The sequence below is a fragment of the Eublepharis macularius genome, chromosome 2, assembly GCF_028583425.1.
Source record: "Eublepharis macularius isolate TG4126 chromosome 2, MPM_Emac_v1.0, whole genome shotgun sequence".
NCBI lineage: Eukaryota > Metazoa > Chordata > Lepidosauria > Squamata > Eublepharidae > Eublepharis > Eublepharis macularius.
This window is the reverse complement of record NC_072791.1, coordinates 152,439,535-152,462,190: the sequence shown is the minus strand read 5'-3', so window position 1 is coordinate 152,462,190 and position 22,656 is coordinate 152,439,535. Positions and strand designations below refer to the sequence as shown.

At 43.2% G+C, this 22,656-nt stretch overlaps 1 protein-coding gene across 2 annotated transcripts in view; it reads right to left on the bottom strand.

Moving 5' to 3' along the window:
• The window catches only part of SPTB (spectrin beta, erythrocytic), a 147,368-nt gene extending 127,640 nt beyond the window's left edge, over nt 1-19,728 (bottom strand). Inside the window, exon 1 of one of the 2 annotated variants that reach the window (XM_054972835.1) lies at nt 19,651-19,728. The gene's annotated coding sequence lies outside the window, so the exon portion shown is untranslated. Of the gene's footprint in view, nt 1-19,231; nt 19,379-19,650 lie in introns of those variants that run through there. The other variant, XM_054972836.1, reaches the window with a different exon arrangement.
• Nucleotides 19,729-22,656: the final 2,928 nt, after the last annotated feature.

Sequence of the window (22,656 nt, the reverse complement as noted above, 5' to 3'; positions counted from 1 at the left end):
GGATTGCTAATCCCCGAGTGGGGCAGGGGATTCCCCACTCGCAGTCTCCTCCTCTTGCCACGAATCACCTGGCCAATGTGGGGAAAGGCATGGAAATAAGCCTTCCAAGGCATGGCCCCAGCGTGGTGACATCATTCCCAGGAGTGATATCATCGTGCAGGAGTGATGTCATTGTACAGGCCCCAAGAGTGCTCCCGGGCTTTGCACCAGGCCGATTTGGCCCATTTGGGGGCCCAAATCAGCCCAACATTAAGCCCAGGAACTCTCCTGGGGCCTGCTCAATGACGTCACTCCTAGAACTGATGTTATCATGTGTCGGGAGTGTGCATGCTTTGTGTGTGAGAGAGAAGACACTGGAGGTAAGTGGCAGGTCCCTCCCACTGGGAGGGTAAGAGAACCTGTCAACCCTAACTGGAGCTGTAAAGGTTATCGCACACAATGCAACAAGAAGTTCTAATTTCAATCCACCTTCAGGGTTAAGCATGTCAAAAAGAGTTACAAGCAAGACATTTAACAAACTTATCTGTGGGCATAGTCAACTTATTACTGATTTTCTTAGCAGTTAATTCACAAGCACTGGAATTGGTTGAGGTACAGATTTTCCAGCTGACTGCTCTCCTTCTGCATTTTAATAGTTGTGGAGTCAGTTTATTTCTTCCTCACATGCCTTAAATAATCATGATTTTCAAGCAAGGGTGCTGTGTCAATGTCATCATTGGTGGCATCACAGAACCACTCCCATTTTTATTTTTAGCACATACTTAAGCCCCCCACGAGACTTTTTGTATTTTTTAAACAAAATTGTCAATTTCATAATGTTATGATGACCTAATATTGTAATAATAGATGCAGCAGATTCTCTGAATCTCCAGTTTTCATTGTCGAAAAGAGCAAGTCTCTAGCTCCTTCCTTTGCAGAGATATAAGGAAAAAGGTATATTTCTGCAACGGAAGGGGCTAGAGAATTTTGTTTAAAATGAAAGCTGGGAATTCAGAGAATCTGCTGCATCTATTATTACAATGTTAGGTTGTTAGAAGGTTATGAAATTGATGATTTAAAAAAGATAGAAATTGAAATCAGGAGGCAGAAGAAAAGCAGAGGGAGGGAGGAGTGGTGTTGAATAACCAATCATCAGATCATAGGCTGGGGGTGGTTGGGAAAGGGCAGAACAAACAAAACCCAAATTAACATTCCGCATACAGAACAAAGGCAACTCAGAATCAGCTTTCAAAAAAAGATTGGGGTAAAAGTGTACTGAAAAGATCTGGGAAAAAACAAAGACAAAAAACAAAGTGAAAACTAAAGGCAAAAAAGGGGATAAACTGAAGCTGTATGGGGTCAGAACTGACAGAAAAACCCTGGGCGGAAAAGCCCTGTATCTGAATTTGATCCTCATTCAACTCCTATGTTCTTCTCCTCTTGATGCCAAAAAATTTGCATTGCTTGTAATTTCAGTGGCAGGGTATGTATAACTGTAGCAGTAGACATTACGGAAGCATACCCAAAGCATCTTGTTGAAATGAACAATTGTGTCTCCAGGATTAAGCTCACATAACCAGTTCCATGAATTTGCACTGATTTACTGGTCTCATGATGTTACAAACCCATCTACTTCCGCAGAGTAATTATTTAACTTTTCTCTCTAACATTTTCAGGGAAGATTTACCACATTTTCAGGGTGTTAAGACAGATAACTGAAGTAGCATTTGAAGAACGGGGAAGCATATCTGTTAAATATATCACAAAAAGAATGAAGCCAGGTGCTACAGGGCAGAAAATCATAGCACGTTTCCATACCACTCAGTAGGGTTCTTTGGGAGCTGCTTAATGTCCCATCTGTGGCCTAAAATCAATATCTAGAAACATCCCTTGTCCATTCTCTGAAAATAGTTCAGAACATTATTCAGGTTCAAGTTTGTCAGCAGTTCTCTGAGGATTAACAGCAGGTTCGGACTTGGGAACAATAAACGTCTTTTGGCTCCAGGACAGTTGGTTCTCTTTATTTTTGGAGAAGGGTTAGGCTGAAAGCTGCAGTTTGTGACCTGACATTTGTATCCTGGACTCAGAGAAACCCTTAGCCAGCAGAGAAGTAAATATTGCTACTTCAGCAGATTTCTCTGCTCCTCCTTCACCCCATACTTCTCCCAGTATTCTCTGCACAAAAATATTCCAAAATTCTGCAGGCACAAAACCTAAGGAAGAGATGTAATATCTCAGAACCCCAGTAAAAGAAAATGTAACAAATCAACACATTGAAACAGAATATTTGCTGCCTCGGGCTTCACCAGCTACTACTTAAATACAACCAGAATGGTAGTGGTTACAGTGTTGGACTAGGAGCTGGAAGACCCATGCACTCTCCCATGGAAGCTTGCTGGTTGATCTTGGGCCAGTTGCACACTATCAGCCTAACCTACCTTACAAGGCTATTGTGAGGACTGCATGGAGAAGGGGAGAATGTTGTAAGCTGTTTTAGGTCCCCATTAGAGAGAAAAGTGTTTACTTCATTTATAGAAGTATATTTATAAACAAAATAACAGAAAAAGGAAAGCAAACTATTCATCTATTAGAAGTAACACAAAGCATGATAAGAGACTCTTATAATACAGATTCATCCACAAAGTTAACTTCACCAGCGATCATATGTTGTTCTTTTCTCATCTCACAGTTAATGCTGCAGAACATTTATTAATCTTCAGGGTGCAAAAAGGCATCAGTCCCTCTTTCTCATCTCTTTCAATATTATACAAAGGAACCCAGCATACTGGTTTACATTTATTTCATTAAGTTTTTTTGTGTTCTGGGAATAGGCTGAAGATGTCATAGTAAGCTATCCCCATGATATCTGCCTCAGAGCCATAGGCATTTGGGATCACAGCCAGGAATCTGTGATGTTCCTGCCTATGTATTCATGACTAAGGACTCAAGATTTACAGGGGATGTAGAGGAAAACAACATTCAAGAAATTGTATGAACATGTGAGATCCTTCAGCAAGAATGCTGTATCATATCCTCAAAGTTGAGTATAACAGTGGAAATATTTGAGTCAGGTGCCTTAAACCTTTTTCCTGAACCCGAGCACATACTGTGCTTTATTTCACACCATCCATGCATAATGAATACCAATATATCTGTTTGTGTAGTCAGACGTATATGTCATTTCCCCCCCCAAGACAAATTCCTTGTTTGTAGAATCTATGCAGAAAAATATTTCTGTATGTAATAGACACGAACTTGTAATTAATAAATACGCCAAATAATCGCAAACATTCCCATTACTTATGACCTCAGGCAACACCAAAACAGGAAGCACCACAGGAAGTACATCAAAGAACAGGAGCTAATGTTGCTGGTTTAGAACTACAGTTGTTGTGCCACCTATGCTGATTCTGCTAGTTTTATTGGTAATAGAATTAGTGTAGTAGTGGTCGTGATTCCTGTGTTAATTGTTGGTGTCAGGTAAACTGATTTAGTCTGCCAATTTTTGCAAAATACCCCCATCTGAATATACCCACAGCAGCAGTTCCCAGTGTGGTACCCATGAGAGCTACAGCACCCAATGTATTTCCTGATACCCATTTGCTGTCCCACTTCCCAAGCCCTTCCATACCGTTCTCCATTCTTACTCTTTCCAAGTTCCCTTCTTTTTGTCCTTCGTCACATTCACACTCTCTCCTTTCTTGTAGCCTTTCACATTCCTTTCCTCCCCTTTCTCTGACCCTTTTTTGTCTTGAGTCATTCTGTCTTTCCCTCCTATTTCCTGCTACTTCTCCAGTGCACTCTACACATTACTTCATTTACAAGTTCTCCGCGGAGCCAACCTGTGCTCCATGCAGATACACATCAGTTTGGGGACTGGCTTATATTAAAAAATGAGAATGCAAATTGGCTCAAAAATCTGCTGCTGGGGGAGGGAGAACTACCTTTCTCCCAAGCTCTCTCCCCACATGCAAAAACAGTGTGGAGGGGAGAGATTTCCCCATTTCTGCTGCTCTACATGGAGGTATTGTGAGCACATGCAGCAGCAGAAAGGGGCAAGGGGCCCTTTAAAGACTAACAAAGTGTATTTTAGCATAAGCTTATGGAATATATTTTGTTAGTCTCTGGACTTTTGTTAGGCCACTGGACACCTATTTGATTTTGCTGCTGCTTCCATTCTGGAATATAGATTTGTGAAGGTTCTATCCACATTATTTTTCCTGATGATGACAGTTAAACTCTTACCCATATGCTGGCATTCTGTGTTTTTTCTGCAACTAACAAGTGTGTTTCTATACAAAATAGAAGCTTTGAACGTGGTTTCCAAAGGTTTCATTCATTTCCTATTGCATGAAACACATTGAGGAAACTGCATCACCCTAGATACAGAAAATCATTGGTCTTTGCTGAAGAATGGCAAATGGACAAAATTTAAGTATTATTATTTTAATATTTCTATCTACAATATCTGCAAAATATATTTCCCCTCCCCAAAACCAAAACCAGCAACATTAGAAAGTCTTAGATGGAAGATGCTACTTCCGGGAGCCCTGAACACAATGACTTCATTTTATGGGATTATACTGACTCATTAAAAGAAAGAAAATTGAATTCCAAGAGGTTTTTTTTTCTGTCAGTGGCTAACCTGATTCAGTTCAGTTGTAAAGAGCGCAGTACAACTTTTTATCAGATTTTGACTGTAGCCCCATAATTGTCCAATGATGTTATAGCTCCTGCTTATGCACCTTTCCGTCACAAATAATAATAAAAAGGTAATGTTTATTAGGTCAGGTTCAGCGGTAGAAAGTCCTTTGGATTTTATAATACAGATGATCAGTTTTATGTAAGGAGACTCAAGGATGGACAACCAAGAAATGGAATCAATGTCATTCATTACAACTTGCACCTTCTGAGACTAAAGTGACACACTATGCCAAATCTAGACTTCACTGAGTTTACTTTATGCATACTGAAGTTGCCTGCCACCACAGGCCCTACTTCCAGAATTTGCACCCCTACGGGGCACATTTGGCTCACTTTCAACACTGAAGTTTTATTGAACAAAATTAAGCTGGGAATTAATTAAGACTTTGTCAGACTTTTAAGGCTTTACTGTTCCACAGAGTTTGTGTCTTTATTTTTGTTAGATGCTGGGCTATAAATGTTTTCTTGCTGTTCTATACCAGCATCTTTTCATTCTTCATTCATGTACACTCTCATAACACAACCACATTCTATATCTACTACAGCAATTTAAAGGCATTATTAGACAAACATTGCTTTCAGAGTACAGGCTACGCTCTGCCTTTCCTTTCGCACAAGAACCCAGAGGGCAGAGTGTTCCCACTAGATGGCCTTGAGCAAGTCACTGTCTCTGCCTAATCAGAGGGCAGTTAAAAGGTTAAAAATGCCACTCATATAGCTTTTTGGAGGAAGGGCAGGATACAAATGAAAGAAAAAAAATTGAGCGAAGTGAGAGAGAGAGAACATGCAAGCTTGAGCAGACATGGCAAACAGGACATAGTTAAAGCAATTTAGCCAAGAACACGAAGGTTACAGGAAGCAAAATTACCCTCTAAACTATTATGGACCAATAAATGCCCCCTCCTGCACCATTAATTCCCCCCCTCCGACTATATTATCTCATCCATCTTGGAAATGACACTGCCTTACTGCAGGATAAAGCCAAGGAGAGCTCTCATTTAACAGACTATGCCTGTTTAGCAGTAGAAGTGAGTAATGAAAATGTTGGGCCAAGAATGGTTAATACACAGAACGGTTTCTCAGAAGCATACCAACTGCAAAGCGGATATTGTAATTCTAACCTACATTCAGTACATTCCAAAAAGGCATAGAGACTGGAGTGTCCAGTATCAATTCATCTGCAACAGCATGGAAGACACACAAATGCTCCACATACATCTCACACTAAAAATAGAAGGCAGTTACATAAAATAACAGCATCGCACACATACACACACACTCAAAATACCTTAGAAATTTTCTTCCACATAGAACCTGCTCTCAGATTTCTGTACTGCCATCTCTCCCTTTTAATATTATATGCCCAAATCTCTTTGGAAAGGGTAATAGTATTCTGCACCTGGAGTTATGTATCTTCACCTCCTCTTGACTTAAGATTGATACATCATGGTCACTTCACAGAACAGGCCATTTCCCCAGCTTCCACTAACCCTCTTCCCATGTCTCCAGGCCACCTGGAGCGTTGGTACCCTCAGTAAGCTGGGCAGGGGGCAACTCTCCATCTTTTCTTCATCCCAGAAACCACAGCCATCTCCTCAGATAGTTCAACAACAGTCCTTTATTTGGATACTGACATTTTGGTTCCCCAGCTGCCTGATTCTGTCACTTGCATCACAATTTCTAAGACCAATCAAGAACACCCTATGTCTACCTCCTGAGTGCCATTAGAATTGTAAGGGCACAAGAAGAGGCAGTTTTGGTGGCTACTGCTCAGCTATAGAATTCCCTTCTCCTGGGCTGAATCCACATTACCTCCGCGCGTCCCGGTGTTGCACTAAATGTTTGCTAAACACCCGGAAGTATAGCGTCTTTCAAGCGCGATTTCTGAATTGCGCTAGAAAGACGCTATACTTCCAGGTGTTTAGCGAACATTTAGTGTAACACCAGGATGCGCGGAGGTAATGTGGATTCAGCCAGGTCTCTAACACGTTTTTTTATCCTGTCTTTCCCCAAGGACCATACATTAGTCTCTCTTCTTCACTGTATCCTCACAACAACCCTGTGAGGTATGTTGAAAGAAAAAGCATGACTGTCCCAAAGTGAAACAGCAACCTTCATGGCCAACTGGGAATCTGAATCCAGATCTCCCAAATTTTAGTTGAACACTGTAACTTCTACACCTTACTGACTGATGAAAATGCATCTAGTCATTTTATAGAAGCTTTTTAAAATGTAACCTGGCTTCTGGTGAGCAATGTTAAGGTTGTGTGAAGGTGCAGGGATATCTTTGTTAGGTATTATTTAATTGGATTGTTTTAGAAACTTGTCAATCTTTGCAAGAAAGAAGGCCAGTAAATAAAGGTCAGTGACATGCCAAATACCATCCCATTAAGATAATGAGTACATTAACAGGTGGATCTTCACAGTTCTAGTTCTACTCTTAAGAGGTACATCTTAGATATGCAAAAAAAAAACACACCTTAGCCTGGGATTAACAATCTCCAGGTGATGCCTGGAGATCTCCCAGAATTACAACTGAACTCCAAGCTACAGAGATCAGTTCCCCTGGAGAAAAAGGCTGCTTTGGAGGATGGACTGTATAGCATTATACCCCACTAAGGTCCCTCCCCTACCAAAACCCTACCCTTCTCAGGCTCCACCCCCAAAATTTCCAGGAATTTCATAAATGGGAGCTGGCAACCCTAATGCCCTGTTCAAGGAAGGAAGGAAGGTGTTTAGTTTCTGAAGCTGAGTGGTAGAGGGGCTGCTTTGGGGCAGAGTTGATCCCACATAAAGGGTGAGTCTGGCCTACTGGGATTAAGTATTGAAATATGAATCAAGCAGTCACGTTAGGGAGCGCAGTTGTTTTCCAGCCAGATTCATTCTTGTGCAAATTTTGCCCCTGTGCAGTTGTACAGTTCCTGTATTAATTCTGCCCTATTTTTACAACTGTTCTCCTATTTACTTAACTGCTGCAGTAGTTGCTTAATAAAATGTCCACTCTGCTAACATCCTTCACACCTCATATTAGGTCATATATTCAGGCATGTCCTGACCAAAGAGGGAGGTGCCTAAGGGACAGGGAGGATGCTCTAGTAAAGCACTATAACCAGAGAGGTGGTAGTCAGTTAAGGCTCTTGACTGCCCAAGGACTGAAGAGGACAGGAGGGAAGGGGGCATGTGGAGAGGGAAGGATCCTTGGAAGGGACACCAAGTTTGTGGCAAACCCCACAAGGCCCCACTTCTTTCTTCAAGAGACCTAGACAGCCTTAGTAGGTGGACAATGTTAGATTATAAGTGGATAGTGGAAATGCCTTTCTGTTGGCCCAAGTAAATTTCTTGGCAGCATATGATACTATTGCGCTATCAGGTGGGCATACATAGAGTGGCTTTGTGTTGGTTTCAGTCTGTTCTGAAGGTAGTTTCAGGTGGGTAGCTGTTTAGTCTATACTAGCAGAACAAAATCTGCGTCCAGTAGCACCTTAAAGACCAGCAATGTTTTCCAGGATATTAGCTCACTTTGGGCGCTACCAGAGTTGAATTTTAAACTTTTCTGGGTGAGAGGACACAGAGTGGTAAAAAGGTATGCAAAGTCTAAGTCCTGAAAGTTGTGTGGGGTGCCTCAAGGTTCTTTCTTTCCCCTGTGTTATTCAATATGAATGTGATACCACTTAATGAAATCATCCGTATGTTTGAAATTGGGTGTCATTGATATGCTGATGACACTCAGCTATACATACCCTTGATTAAACTTGCTGGTGTTGGTATGTCACTCCTCAGGCAGTGCCTAGATGCCATGGTCAGGTGGCTAAAGCAAACATTAAAGCTGAATCTAGGCAAGATGGAGGTGATACTGGTCAGGAAGGCTAGTATATCAAGGGAGTTTCATTGCACTCTTTGGATGGGGTACCTTTAGCACTGGTAGATCCAGTTAAAAACTTGAGAATGCTCTTGCACCTAACCATGAGGATGGAGAAGCAGTTTGATGCTATTGTACGCATGCCTTTTTTTCCAATTACATCTGGTTTAAAAACTGTGCCATTTTTTTCTGGATACAACTGACCCAGCAACATGGGTCAATGCTACTGTAATCTTTACTACGGCAAGAGTGACTTTACTTTATAGCCAGTTCAGCTTATGAGGAATCATGGATCAACAGTTCAAAAAGTCACCTCTCATTGTATTCAGAAGCATGTGCTAAGCAGGTATGTTAGGCAGAACAATCCAGACTGTCATGGGCTGGGACCACCCAAGCTAGTAGTCCAAGCACTAACACGAAGCCAAGGAGTGTTCAAGAATCACAAGCCAGGTCCAGTCCATAGTCAGAGCACAAGGTAAACACCAGGGGTGTGTCCAGGATCCAAAAGCCAAGCCAAGTCCAGTCCGTAGGTCAGATATCAAGTCAAGGTGCAGGCAAGAGCAAGACGCAAGGTACCAGGAAGTGGTTGCAGGTAATCGACACACTGCTTCCACGCCTGGCAGTCGCTCCAGATTGGCTTTTATAGCCAGGTGTGGTTTTCAGCCAGCTGCTGGGGCTCCATCCTGATGCTACTCATCATCGCTCTCCAGCAGCTGGCGTCGGCTCAGGAGACGAGCACTGAGCCATCTCTCCTGCAGTTCCAGTCTTTGGCGTTGTCTGCGGCGTTCTTTGGGAGTGGGCGAACCTGGGGGGGTGAAGGCCCCTGGCTGTGCTGCACCTGTAGCCTGGGATGTCCCTGGCTGAGCTTCCCCTGTGGTACTGGGGCCAGAGGATGCTGGTGTCTCAGCTGCTGGCTGTAAGCTCTGATCGGCCAGCAGCTGTTGCTCCTGATTGCTGGCTTCTGCTGAGTCAGCGCTAGGGCTGGTTACACAGAACTCCTCTTCTCCTGAGAAGTCCTGGCTGGTTACATGAGGTTCCTCTCCTCCCGAGGAGACCTCGCCCTCAGACTGAGCCATGACATAGACAATTATGAAAAATTATAATAGACAGAACTTCATAGTTCTGTTAAAAAAAACATCCATGCACACTAAAAAAACCTTATTAAAGTAGGGGAATGTCAAGAAATTTATAACACAAGCTTAAAATTTTCAACTGACTTTGGAGTAGTGAAAAACATTGAATGCAACATTGTGCAATGCTGTAGGCCTACAGACATAGGCTGCAATCTTAAGAACATTTTCTTCGAAGTAAGATCCACTGAATAAAATGGGACAGACTTCTGAGCAGACCTGCTTAGGATCGCTCCTTAATAGCACAATCCTAAAATAAATTGCTTAGGGTGGCAAGTAAGTCCCATGTTGGTGTAACACACTATAATGATTAAATATTGAGATTTCAGCTCATAGTAACAGCTTTATTGAAAACTGGAAACAGACTGAAGACAGGCTCAACAGGATCCAACTATATACACACAAGCCTCACCCCTTTGTCAAGCAACAACCAATAGGCACACATAACTAGAATCCTTAGTTTGCATTAACTATACACAAAGTAACTTATTTACAGTACAGTGATTGGTCTTTATTATACAGCACTGATTGGCTGCTGCCAGCAGGAAACAACCAATAGTAATGAAGACTTCAGGAGCCTTAGCTCAGACAGAAGCTAAGTCAATACATAACAATAATGCCAGCGTAACATTATCCAGGCTAAAACACTCCAAAGTATAAAGACTCTCACTGAATTTAATGGAAGTGAGGGGTGGGGGGAAGGAACAGGGTACAGGGGGACAGAGAAGGACCAGAGCCAGAATTGGGAGGGGAGATGTGATTTTGTTCCTTGACAGTGCAATCCTATGGTGAGTTACTCCATTGAAATCAATGGATTTAGGATTCGGTTTCGTTTTCTCAGCCATGCCGGACGCTCCTCTCGGCTGGTCCGGGAGGAAACGACCGGGCACCCTGACCGGGCGGCTGATCCGCAAGGATTAGCCCCCAGGACTCCCAGGGAGGGAGCCAGGGTCCGGGACGCGGCGGGAAGAACTCCCCGAAATCAATGCGGGGGGGGGAATTGCCCGTTTGTCCCTATGGAGGCCGGCAGACGTGCGCGGCGCCTTGAGTGCCGCCGGGCAACGAGAAACGGCAAGTAAAAGAAACAGGCGGAAGCCTGTAAACAAGCGAATCCCTTCTGTTCTACAAGCGTTTGTGAAGGAGAGGTTGATCTGAAGAAGACTCGCTCTTCCCCTTCGTTGAGTTCCAGAATTTTGTTGGCGCCCCCCCCCAAATGGCAGCAAAGAAGCAAAGTCCCGCTCTCGGTAAGTCAATCTCGGCTACCTTGCAGAAGGGGGAGTCGCTTGAAGAGTTGGTGCGCAGGGCGGTGGTGGAAGCTATAAAACCCTTTGTTGACAAGCTGAACGAAACTGATCAAAGGGTGGGCTTAATTGAAAGCGAGGTGAAAACCATTAAGGCAGCAGCGGGGGGGGGGCAGAAAAGTCTGCTCTGGAAAGTGCGTCACTTGTGAAGGCTACAAAAAAGGAGCTGAAGTTGGTGGAGAACCAGCTGATCGGGCTACAGGTGGAACGAACGCAGACAATTTTGCGTCTCCAAAACGTGAAAGAGGAGGAAAAAGAGGATCTGTGGGAGGTGGTCTCGGAACTATTGGCGATACCCGCGAGGACGACTAAAGAAGAGGTTAAAAGCGCCATTTTGGAGGTCCGTCGGGCTTCTTCAAAATATGCAACAAAGCGACAGTTGCCTCATGAGATCATTATTAACTTTTCATCTAAAAAGATTCGGGACACCATCCTATATAACTCATACAATGCGGATTTGGACTTTATGGGTTTGAAAGTCAAGATTTTGAAGGACGTTCCATTTCTAGTCCGGAAACGGCGTTTTAAATATAAAAAGTTTGCAGCTCTTCTGAGGGACCATGGAATAAAGTACAAATGGTTATTCCCGGAAGGAATATGGTTCAGATATAAAGATCAGGCCTATAAGATATTATCAGAAGATCAACTAAAGGATTTTGAGAATAAAAACCCAGAACTCTGCTGCACCAAGAACGAAGAAAAGGAGGAGCCGGAGGGGGGGGAGGAGGAGGAGAGCACCGCAACAGCAGTTGCACAGAGAGAACTGCGTCCGGGACCTAGAAGGGGGAGGAAAGTTTAATCAGAATTTGAAATGTTTATTCTCTGTATGATTAACCACTCCATCATTATCCTATGGAGCTATTTTTGTATTATGACAGTATGAAGGGAAACATTGAAGTGTAGTGTTTAGTGTTTGTAGTTCATTCCCCCCCCCTTTTCTTTTTCCACCCCCCTTTGTCCCTTCCCTCTCCCCTTTCCTTGTGATAGTCTTGTGTAGTGTTTTGTAGTTATGAAAAATAAAAAAAAAAAAGAAATCAATGGATTTAGACTGGAGTAACTCTCCATAGGATTGCACTGTGAGTCTATTAAAATCCCCTTTCTGCTTATATAAATTCTTTGAAGACAAACATGGTAGCAAAAAGAAATACATACTTTGATTTCTCTCTCTAAACATTCATACTGACTAATGGAGGTAATAGAGAAGGGCTTTCAGAAGTTACAGAGGAAATCATATCAGAAATAAGTGGCTGTAGATTGGGGGGTAATTGGTGGGGCAGGAAGCAGATTAAAAGTGAACCCAGTACAGGAGAGGAGAAAAAAAGCCTTTCCATAATCTGGAAACATCACATCTTTTATAATGGGTTAGATCCAACCATCTTTTCCACTGGTAAAAAAGGAGGGTCCTTTATGACCACCAAAGAGGCTATGGAGAGGCTCATGGAACCTACATGAGCAAAAGAGATGTAGGACAGGAGCTACTGTAAGAATTACGTGAGCCTGAGTGCAAATGCTAGCCAAATGCTAGCCATCCCAATATATCCTAACCAATTTTTCAAGTTAGTGAACATTCTTTAATACTGATGGCTCTAAGGATAAATTGCACGTTCAACAGCTAGCCAACTTGTATACTGTTGCAACTTCAGAAGACCACATTTACACAGGGTACTTTTCAGAGATCAAATGTGCTCATGTCATTTGTGTTCACCATACACTAATTTTAGCATATACTCCACAAATTTGAAGTAATTATACTTTTAATGGAGGATTTTCAGAGCAAAAATATGGAATATAAGAAAGGCATCTCAAATCCTTTCAAAAACATTTCTGATTGGGAAAGGAACAACATGCAGGGGGGCATATAACAGAGTGAAAGAACCACTCAACGATAGCTGTTAGTGTGTATTAGGCTTCCTACCTGGCTGTATACAAATACAATGACCTGAAACAACTGTCATGATTCAAGAATAAATACAGTAAACTAATGGAAAAACTAAATGTATTACTTTATTTTTGTTATTTTAATACTGTTTGTATAGATTTTGGGGAGCAAAAGGGTGGGAGTCCTCCCCCCAATGCTAAAAAAGTAACAGATATATCTCAAGATTTTGTGGTCTGATATTTCTGAACACATTCCAGCCGCTAAACGCTCAGCCAGACTGAATGAATATGAATTAATCTTGAATTTCTTACATAACAATAAAAGTTCAGGTTTCCACGATTTTTGAACTACCAAGCCAAGCACAGTTCATCAGGCGTGTATACCAGCCTATCAGAGATATTGTAAAATATCTGTTTTTGCTGCCTACTCAGGAATGCAAAACACAGGGATTGTTTTCAAGCATTTGACAGGCCATACAAGGCTGATGGGGAACATTTGACTTGTTTGATCACATATTGTGCTTTCTTTGTTAGGAAGCTTAGTCCATTGAAGACTTCTGATGCAGTCTCCACCTGTACTTTTTAAAGATGAAATAGCAAGGCAACCGTAACACACACATGCACACAAAACTGACATTAAACATGAATATCAGAAAAGTCGAACATGGATAACACAATTTTCAGATTCTATGCCTGACACAACTACTGTGCCTTTAAAACAGGTGAAAGAAGAGATGTAGCGGTAGCTTTTTTAATGAGAAAAGTATATTGCTGATGATACCAAATTCGGAGGAGTAGCAAACACCCAAGAAGATAGAATTAAAATTCAACAAGATCTGAATACTCTGGAGAAGTGGGCAGCTGTGAATAGGATGCAATTCAACAAAAACAAGTGCACAGTATTACATCTGGGCCACAAGAATTGGAAGCACAAACACCGGATGGGGGATACAATTCTGGGCAGTAGTATATGTGAAAGGGATCTTGGGGTAAGAGTGGACTGTAAACTAAATATGAGCAGTCAGTGTGATGCACTGGCAAAAAAGGCTAATTCAATCTTGGGTTGTATCAAAGGGGCCATAGCGTCGAAATCGCAGGAGGTCATAGCCCCTCTCTATACTGCCTTGGTCAGGCCGCACCTGGAGTATTGTGTGCAGTTCTGGAGGCCTCACTTCAAAAAGGATGTGGACAAAATCGAGGGGGTACAGAGGAGAGCGACAAGGATGATCAGGGGGGTCTGGAGACTGAGCCCTATGAGGAAAGGCTGAGGGCCTTGGGAATGTTTAGTTTGGAGAAGAGGAGGTTGAGGGGGGACATGATTGCTCTCTTTAAATATTTGAAAGGCTGTCATTTGGAGGAAGGCAAGGAGCTGTTCCAGTTGGCAGCAGAGGGTAGGACCCAAAGCAATGGGCTTAAATTACATGCACAAAGGTACCGGCTGGATATTAGGAAAAACTTTTTCACGGTCAGAGTAGATTAAAAGTGGAATCAGCTGCCTAGGGAGGTGGTGAGCTCCCCCTTATTGGCAGTTTTCAAGAAGAGGCTGGATGAATACTTGTCAGAGATGCTTTAGGCTGATCCTGCACTGGGCAAGGGGTTGGACTAGATGGTCTGTATGGCCCCTTCCAACTCTATGATTCTATGATATCCATGGAGCTTCTTTCTGCCTTATAGCTCTAGTGTGTTGGCCACTACCAAATATGGTTGCTTTGACAGGTTATGAGCTCACTGCTGTCTTAAACCAGTGACTTCTTGCTTTGTTACAACATTCATTTAATGCTGGAATCAAGCCAATTCTTAATCAAAGTGGGATCTCAGCTTTAATTTTTACAATCCCAAATATTAACATCAGTCAATTAAGACTTTTAATTTTAAAACAAGGCACCAACAGAGGCTCACAATTTTTTTTTAATATTCCTTCAGTACAAAAGACTAGGGAATATATATTTCCAGATTGCATGGATTTCACAGTTTCAGTAGCTGTTCACACAGTTCAGCACAGTTGCGGCTCACATTGTAAAATCTGTGACAATACTCTGAGAAAACTTTTCAGCATCACATAAGTCAGCAAACAGGGTACTTCAAAACACATAACTGTTAGTTTTAACGTAAAACTTATAAGGGTAGAATGTACATTCGGTTTGAAAACAGCTCATATCTTTCCTGCATCAACAGGCTATCCATCCCAGATGAACAGACACTACCATTGCTTGAGAAAATATGAAGCTGGGAAAACAGTGGCATTGTGTTCAGGTTAGGATGCTGTATCACTCTTCACAGCAGGGTTCATTCTAGAGAACTGGCAGTTTTCATGATTAAGCTCTACAGCAAGAAGACTGACAATTGTCAACTATCTGCATTTGTAAACTAAGCTATTCGTAACATTTCAATAAAAGAATGTATGTATTAAGAATGACTATAGTGCCAAGAAATGTAAATTCTGCCTTCCATTAATAACGTATCAACTAAACATATCAAGACAAACACAGTCTCTACCCCAGTTTTAGAAAACATCTTCCAAACTTACAGAAAGTGGTACAGATGCAATCACAGTATGAAATACACAGGAGTTATTCTGCATGCCAACTGCCTTCTATTTCAGGAAAAGAATTCCTTGAATGATGGCTGTACGAGAGCTTGAGATTATATGAGACTGAGGGGCCAGCCCTACAAGACTTTCAATGTGTCTACAAAAAAAATGTATGAATCTTCTGCCTCAAAAACCAATAATCTAATTGTTAATTGCTCTGAGCTCCTTGAAGAAAAGATGGGTTATAATGATGAACAATCCCATGAGGAATTGTAGGAATAATCTGGAACATTCCCCCCTCCTCAGATCTCCCCGTCCACTGGTTTTCAGGGGTTTCAACAGGTTAATTTCATCTTTCCCCCCTTTCCCCTTTAACTGACTCTTAACTGCTTTCAACATTTCATGCATCCTAGATCATATTCAGTCCTCTTCAAGCTAGTCTTTGGGGTCCCCCAACTCTTTCTCTTGGTTAATTGACACAGTCATTGTATGCTAGCTTGCCTTTAGTACCTTGCAGGAGAAGCGAAGCAAAGTTAGGGTAGGGTGGTGATCCATCACTCCCTCACAAACTTATCTAGGTGCCACAGGTGCAGAGTTAAAGCTTTTTTTAATAGCATGGCCCACATACAAAGAGTCTTTCCTTTGCCCTGCAGAACAGTGGTCCACAGAGTTTTCTCCTCTTCTAAAAGGACCACTAGAAGAAGGAAGAGAGCTGGAATGTGTGATCACCCTACATTTAATATGCTTGATTTCTACTGGATCTGCAGGAGCCATGAGAATATCAGTACGGCATGGCACAGGATAGTTGGAGATCAGTCCTTATACAATTCATAATTTCCTATAATAAAATATAGGCAGGGAAGATATGAATGAAAAAACAGGACATTTTCCAAGCAGCTTTTTTTTTAAAAAAAGGTAGAGTCAAGGCAGATAGGATAATAGGCAAATGTCAAGAATTAGTGCTTTCAGTTAAAAGAACACCTTCTCTGCCAGATCCCTGGCAGAGAAGGTGGCTGATCTGGGCATTCTAAATGGGCTGTAGATAGGCAATAGACGTGTGTGTAAAGTATTGCCAAGTTGCACCTGACTTATGGCAATCCCAGTGGGTTTTCAAGGCAAGAGACAAACAGAGATGTGTAGCAACCCTGGGCTCCCATGGTGGTCTCCCATTCAAGTACTAACCAAGGCTAACCCTGCTTAGGTTCTGATATTTGAGGAGATAAGGCTATCTTGGGCCATCCAGGGGAGGGCAGGCAACAGGTACACTGCAACAAAGGAAAAACATAAGAAACTAAGAATAGAATTTTTATAGGCATGTTGAAGGAAGGGTGCTAGAGAGGGGGAAAAAACCTAACAGCATAGTCCACAGAGACCTAGCTATCCACAGCTAACTACGGTTAAGGTTAAATTATATTTAAGCAAACAATGGCAAGGTTTTCTTTAAAAAGTCCTTTCACTTTGGTGAAGTGAAAGGCATATTGCTGCCTCTCTCCACATTCAGACACGAAGAATAATGAGTACAATTCAAAGATGGCAGAGGGTCCAAATTTTTTTCTACATTACTAAACATTAGAGACTGCCAGTATTGATTATACAAATATTGGGCATTGCAAGAAAACTTTATTCCTCTTTGGCAGAGATGGGAATGTAGCAACTGTTTGCCTAAGCCCCTGACCCTGATCATGTTTACTGTATTTACTCAAATGCAAGACAAGGGGTTTTTTTCAGGCATACCATCAAAGAAAAAAAATGTACGTGTGTCTTACATTCAAACACAGGTTTCAGTTATGTCCAGTAATACATTTTTTGTGTGTATAACATTTTTAGTGGGCTTGTCTTACATTCAGGGTCATCTTCCTTTTGATTAAATATGGTACATCGACAGAAGCAAGTCCCACCAATTTCACCAGTTTTTGCTTTGTGAAATAACAGCCCAAGAGTACAATCCTACATTTACTTATTATTATAAGTATTAAGCATACTTATGTTCAAGCTAGACAAGTACAACTCTTGGAAAATCTATAAACTGTATCATACTGTACTGTGCCCACATTCCATTACTAAATAATTTAATATTTTTCTAACTGTCCCTTTAAAAAAAAAAGCTATCTAAAGATACTTCATAGAGGATGCAAAAATAATCTCATACAGGACAGGGCAGTTTCCAGTCTGGAAACTGCACATTAATACTGATACAATCTTGCAGTCTACACTAGCTCTATTTGTCATACCAGCAACCATGAACAAATCAAAGTTGCAACTCAAGATTCCCCTCAGGCCAAACAAGTCAAATACATTTTGTCCAGTGTTTGTCAATTTCAAGCTACTGCAGTTCTACATATTGGAGTTGTTGTGAAGAAACAAATCTCCTCCAAATCTAACACCAGGTTCTTCATATACTTACAGAAAGATCTAAAGCATCTAGTATTTTCACATATCCTATGCAGATTAGAGAAAAAGTAAATATGATGTTTTAGGATTCCACTGATTCACTGATTTTGACAGATCTAAGAATCTCTAACATTTCAAGATACCTTTGCCTGATGAAGAAAAACAAAGCTTTTAAGTCACAGTTCATTAAAATATAATATCTTTATTCTGTAACTTACATTCTGTAAGAGAACACAGTGATCTCATCCTGCCATTGTGTAAGATCAAGAATGGGGAAGAGGAAGAGATAATTGTCTTCACTGTGTTTATCAAGACTAATACAAAGACTTGGAAATGCAATGCATGAAATATTAGGTTACCACATTCAAATAAGAAATTAACTTAAAAGATGAAGGGTCCCATTGTGCAAAAACGCAAACAAACTAGACTAATTAGTTTTATAAAATATATTAATGTAGGAGCCTCTGCATTTATATTGTAATGTAAGACTCAAATATACCTTTTGCTAAAAATGAATGGTCTAAGGGAGCTGCATGTACAATACAGAACAATATCTTGTTTGCATTCACCAAATGGCACAAAGCTGCCACATTTTGCTTACATCAGCCCTTACTACCCACATATTTCCACCATGTAGCAATCACTGGATTTCCTCAAAAGAAATAATCTACACTCCACTACTGAAGACTATTAACAAAAGTTTTACAAGCATACATTTAACTCCTTTCCAGATTTGGGATATGTATCTACACAAGAAGTATAATGAGGCTCCATTGGGGGAGGGGGGACATTTCAGAGGGGTATCCTCTTCTGTTGTAGGAAAAACAACAAGGGAGCTTTATAGAAAATTAACAGTGTCACCCTAAGCAGAGTTATACCTAAGGCCAGTGACTTCAAAGATTTAGAAAGGTGTAACTCCACATAGGATGGCATGGAAAAAGAGTGCAAGGTGCCAAAAGTCACCTGAAATAAGAAGCAGGAGCACAGACTGAATTTAAGCAAGCAAGTGGGAGTGGGCTGGGAACTGAAAACAGTCCTGAAGCAAGCCATGCTGAGTGGCCACTGTGGTAGTACAAGGCAGTGCTGTAGGCACCTCTCAGCTCAGTGTGGCCAACAATGGGCAACAGCTGACCTATAGTTTTCACTGGGCATCTGGCAGCAATGTGGGTAGAAACAGTTTGTTATCTAACTCTGATTACTATTGCCAATGAAGGGTCTGAGCCCAGTGGCCCCTGAGGCACTGGCAGAGTTGCTGAGGCTTGACTCTGCTTGCTCCTGACTGCCAGTGGCCTTCTATGCCCCCCTGCAGTGGCCCATCAAGAAATTTCCCTGTAAGTTCATTTAACTTCCAGAGGCCAGTTTGCCTCTGGCAAACAAGCCTCCTGGCAGCCCAGAATCTATCATAAGCACTTGTCTGGACAGCCAAGACATGGTAAGGAGTTTGAGAAAGCTTACCCACCACTGTATCCTTCCCAGCACTCCTTGTGGAGAATCCACCTCCAGGAGTGCTGCTGGGGTTCAAGATGTTGCAGGAAGAAGGGTCAGGAGCACTCCTAACTTCTCCTCAGCCTCTCCTCTCATCCCGCTGTCTCTGGTTGGCTCTAAGAGGCAATTCTAAGTGCTGCCTCATGGGCCAACCTCCGGCTGCCAGCCTCGGAGGGGATAGTTAGGAACTGACCGCATACCCCCTTCCCACCGTTTTTCACTAGTGCTTTCGATCTCGGCTATAAATAGGCTTCGGACAGTGGGCTGCCTGCGACACCGCAGCCCGCGAGAGAAGAGCACTCTCCTCCCCCAGCCGGGGCACCGGCTCGACTCCATCCTTGGCCGGGCGCCCCAGGTGCTCAGCTGCGCCCCTCCCCGGCCGCCCCCACTCACCTGTTTAGGGTGGCGGCAGTAGCACGGAGTGCGGGAGAGCGGCGAGACGGAGCCCCAAGGGGCCGGTGCGGTCCAGGGAACAAGGAGCGGTGCCGCCCAGCCAGCCGGCGATATAAATAGCATTATCTGGGCGAGCAGGGACATTCCTGCCCAGGGACAGCGCTGCTGCCCAGCCCAGATACGCTCCCTCCGGGGGAGGGAGGGGAGTGGGAGGAGGCGCCTGCCCCGCAATGCAGCACAGCGGCCCCCCCAGGCCAGCGCCAGCACCTGCCGATGCCCAGCACAGCCGCCGCCGGTGCCTGCTCTCGCGGGCACCGACCGGACCCCCCCCCCCAGGGTCCAAAGCCAGGCCACACCCAACGCCAGGCAGGGCTTCTCTTCAGGCACTGGCCAAGCCCTGCGCTAAAGAAGCGCCCCTGGCATGAGGCGAAAATTGCAGGAGCCGCAAGCGGAAAAAAAGGGGGAGGAGGGTGAGACAAGCGAGGAGCCCCACAGAGGCACCAGAATCTCCTTGCGCTGACGGATAGACTGGGGCGGGGTGGGGGGCGCTCAGTATGAGGCAGGAGCCGCCTGTGCTGCCCGGGGCTAATGACCGGAGGGAAGGGGGGGCAGGGCTTGTCTCCTTCCGCCCCTCGCAATAGCACGCGCCGCTCGGCTAGGAGACTGGCGGGAAACGTGGCTTTTTTTGTTGTCTGCCCCACGCGCGGGGAAAGAGCCCACGCGGCTGCCTGAGGGGGAGGGGGGAGGGGGGAGGGAGGGAGCCCTGTCTCATTCCAGGCCCTCGGGCTGTCAGATGTTGTTATGCACTCGAAGTGCTCCTGCTGCCGACACCCCAGTCCTCCTTGTCCGCCCTCCCCAGACGCCGTCTAGTAGGAGATATTTTTTAGCCCCTTTCCCGCCTTCTCTGCAGGCAGGACGCCTGAGGTGATGGATTGCAAGCGGCGCGGCAGTGGGTATTTTTGGGCCCCGCAACTTGCAGGCTAGAACCTGCGCCTTTCTTTGGCCAGCAGAAGTCCCGTCTTTGAAGGATCGATAACTCTCTCTGCTGGAGTTTGCTAGCTTGGCATCCGGCTTGACAGGGCTAATAAGAAACCTGCATCATAACCAAAACAGCGCGCGCTCACGCACACACACGACAGAGAACAGTCACCTATTAACCTCAACCTGCAAACAAAACTGCCAGGGTACCGCCAGCTTAGTGGGTATTTCTGCAGAGCGAAATTACAAAGACACTGTGGCGAGGCGGCGGTAGCTCAAAAATACTCCACCGAGAATTCCTACACAGCGAAGTGAGACTCCAGCTGAAACGTGAAGTGGCGGGAAAGGGCTACTCACTGCAGACACTTCCCGGCATCAGAAGAGGGAATCAGATTTCAGATCCCGGCCGCCGCAGAACTGTTGTTTACGGCAACGCTCTCTTGCTCCCACGCCAGCAAATCTCCTTCACGGAAAGAAAGTTGGTTACCTGCTATTCCTTTTTAAAAAGAGATATACGCCATCGGCGGCAAGTTCACTCACTCGATTCTTAACCCTTTCCCGAGTTCAGAACAACCTCTGGTTTGGTCCTTTAATTATCTGGTAGCTAGGAAGTAGGGAGGAAGAAGCAATTAGCCTGCTTTTCAGGAGTAAAATGTGTTCAGTAACAACTTGAGAAACATATTACAAGCTTGTTTAAAAAGAAAAAAATGTATTTATATAACAAACAATTACTAAATCAGAATATTGAATGTTTTACAGTAACTATGTGAACAACAAAATACCCAAACCTTAAGGTCTATTCCAGATAATAAACTGAGGAAAAGTATAGAATGCATCTTATTTTGAAGAGAGTAGCAAAAGTGTCTCTCTGCCTTCTTTAAAGAATTCCTATGGGCCTAGGTCAACCCACAGTGCTATTCAAGTCCCTATTGGCATGGTGGAGGAGAATACCCTAAAGTCATAGCTGACTTATTGCAACCCCTGGTTGGGTTTTCACAGCAAGAGACTATCAGAGGTGGTCTCCCATTGCCTGCCTCTGCAACCATGGTCTTCATTGGAGATCACCCATCCAAGTACTAACCAAGGCTGACCCTGCTAAGCTTCTGAGATCTGACAAAATCAGACTCACCTGGGCTATCCAGATTAAGGCCCCTAGAGGCATGAGGAGAGGATTAAAAAGGATGATGATCTCTTAGATGACAGATTGACAGTACAGTAAGCTCCTCCTGTACTGCCCTGCCAACCAGGTCAGATCACTATTCTCAATCCTTACTAATGGTGCCCTCACCTGCAAAATTGGGGTAACTTGGGACAGAGCTTTCTCAGTGGTGGCTCCTTGGTGATGGAACACACTTTCACTTGAAGCTCATCTGATAATTACCTTATTGGCTTTCGGATACTAAGTTAAAACATTTCTCTTCACTCGGGCTTTTAGATTCCCTCCCTCTCACTTTTAACTTTCTTTCTGTGACCTGCTGGTGGTCTGTAAATGTTTATGCTGCTAATTTTACTGATTTAGTAATTGGTGAGAATGTTATTATTAGAGACTTCTATTAATCACTTTTAATTGTTTTCAGCTAATTGTATTTTATTATTTTTCTTGTTAGCTGCCTTGAGCAAGACTTTCTGGAGAGTCAAGACAGAAAAATACAACTGCATAAATCAATACATTTTAAAAACAGGACCCATTTGGTCCTAGTTTTAGATTATGTTAATTCCAGTTTTTTTCAAAGTCTAAAGCCAATTTAAATGTATCTCTGCATTCAATGGAAAACTTGCTTATATCTTTAAACATTCTTGGTTTTTACTCTGCAAAACTTGTGTTATGTGCCCTCAAGTCGCCTCCGACCTATGGCGACCCTATGAATGAAAGACCTCCAAAACGTCCTATCATTAACAGACTTGCTCAGTTCCTGCAAACTGGAGGATATAGCTTCCTTTATTGAGTCAAGCCATCTCAGTTTAGGTCTTCCTCTTTTCTTACTGCCTTCCACTTTTCCTAGCATTATTGACTTTTCCAGAGAATCT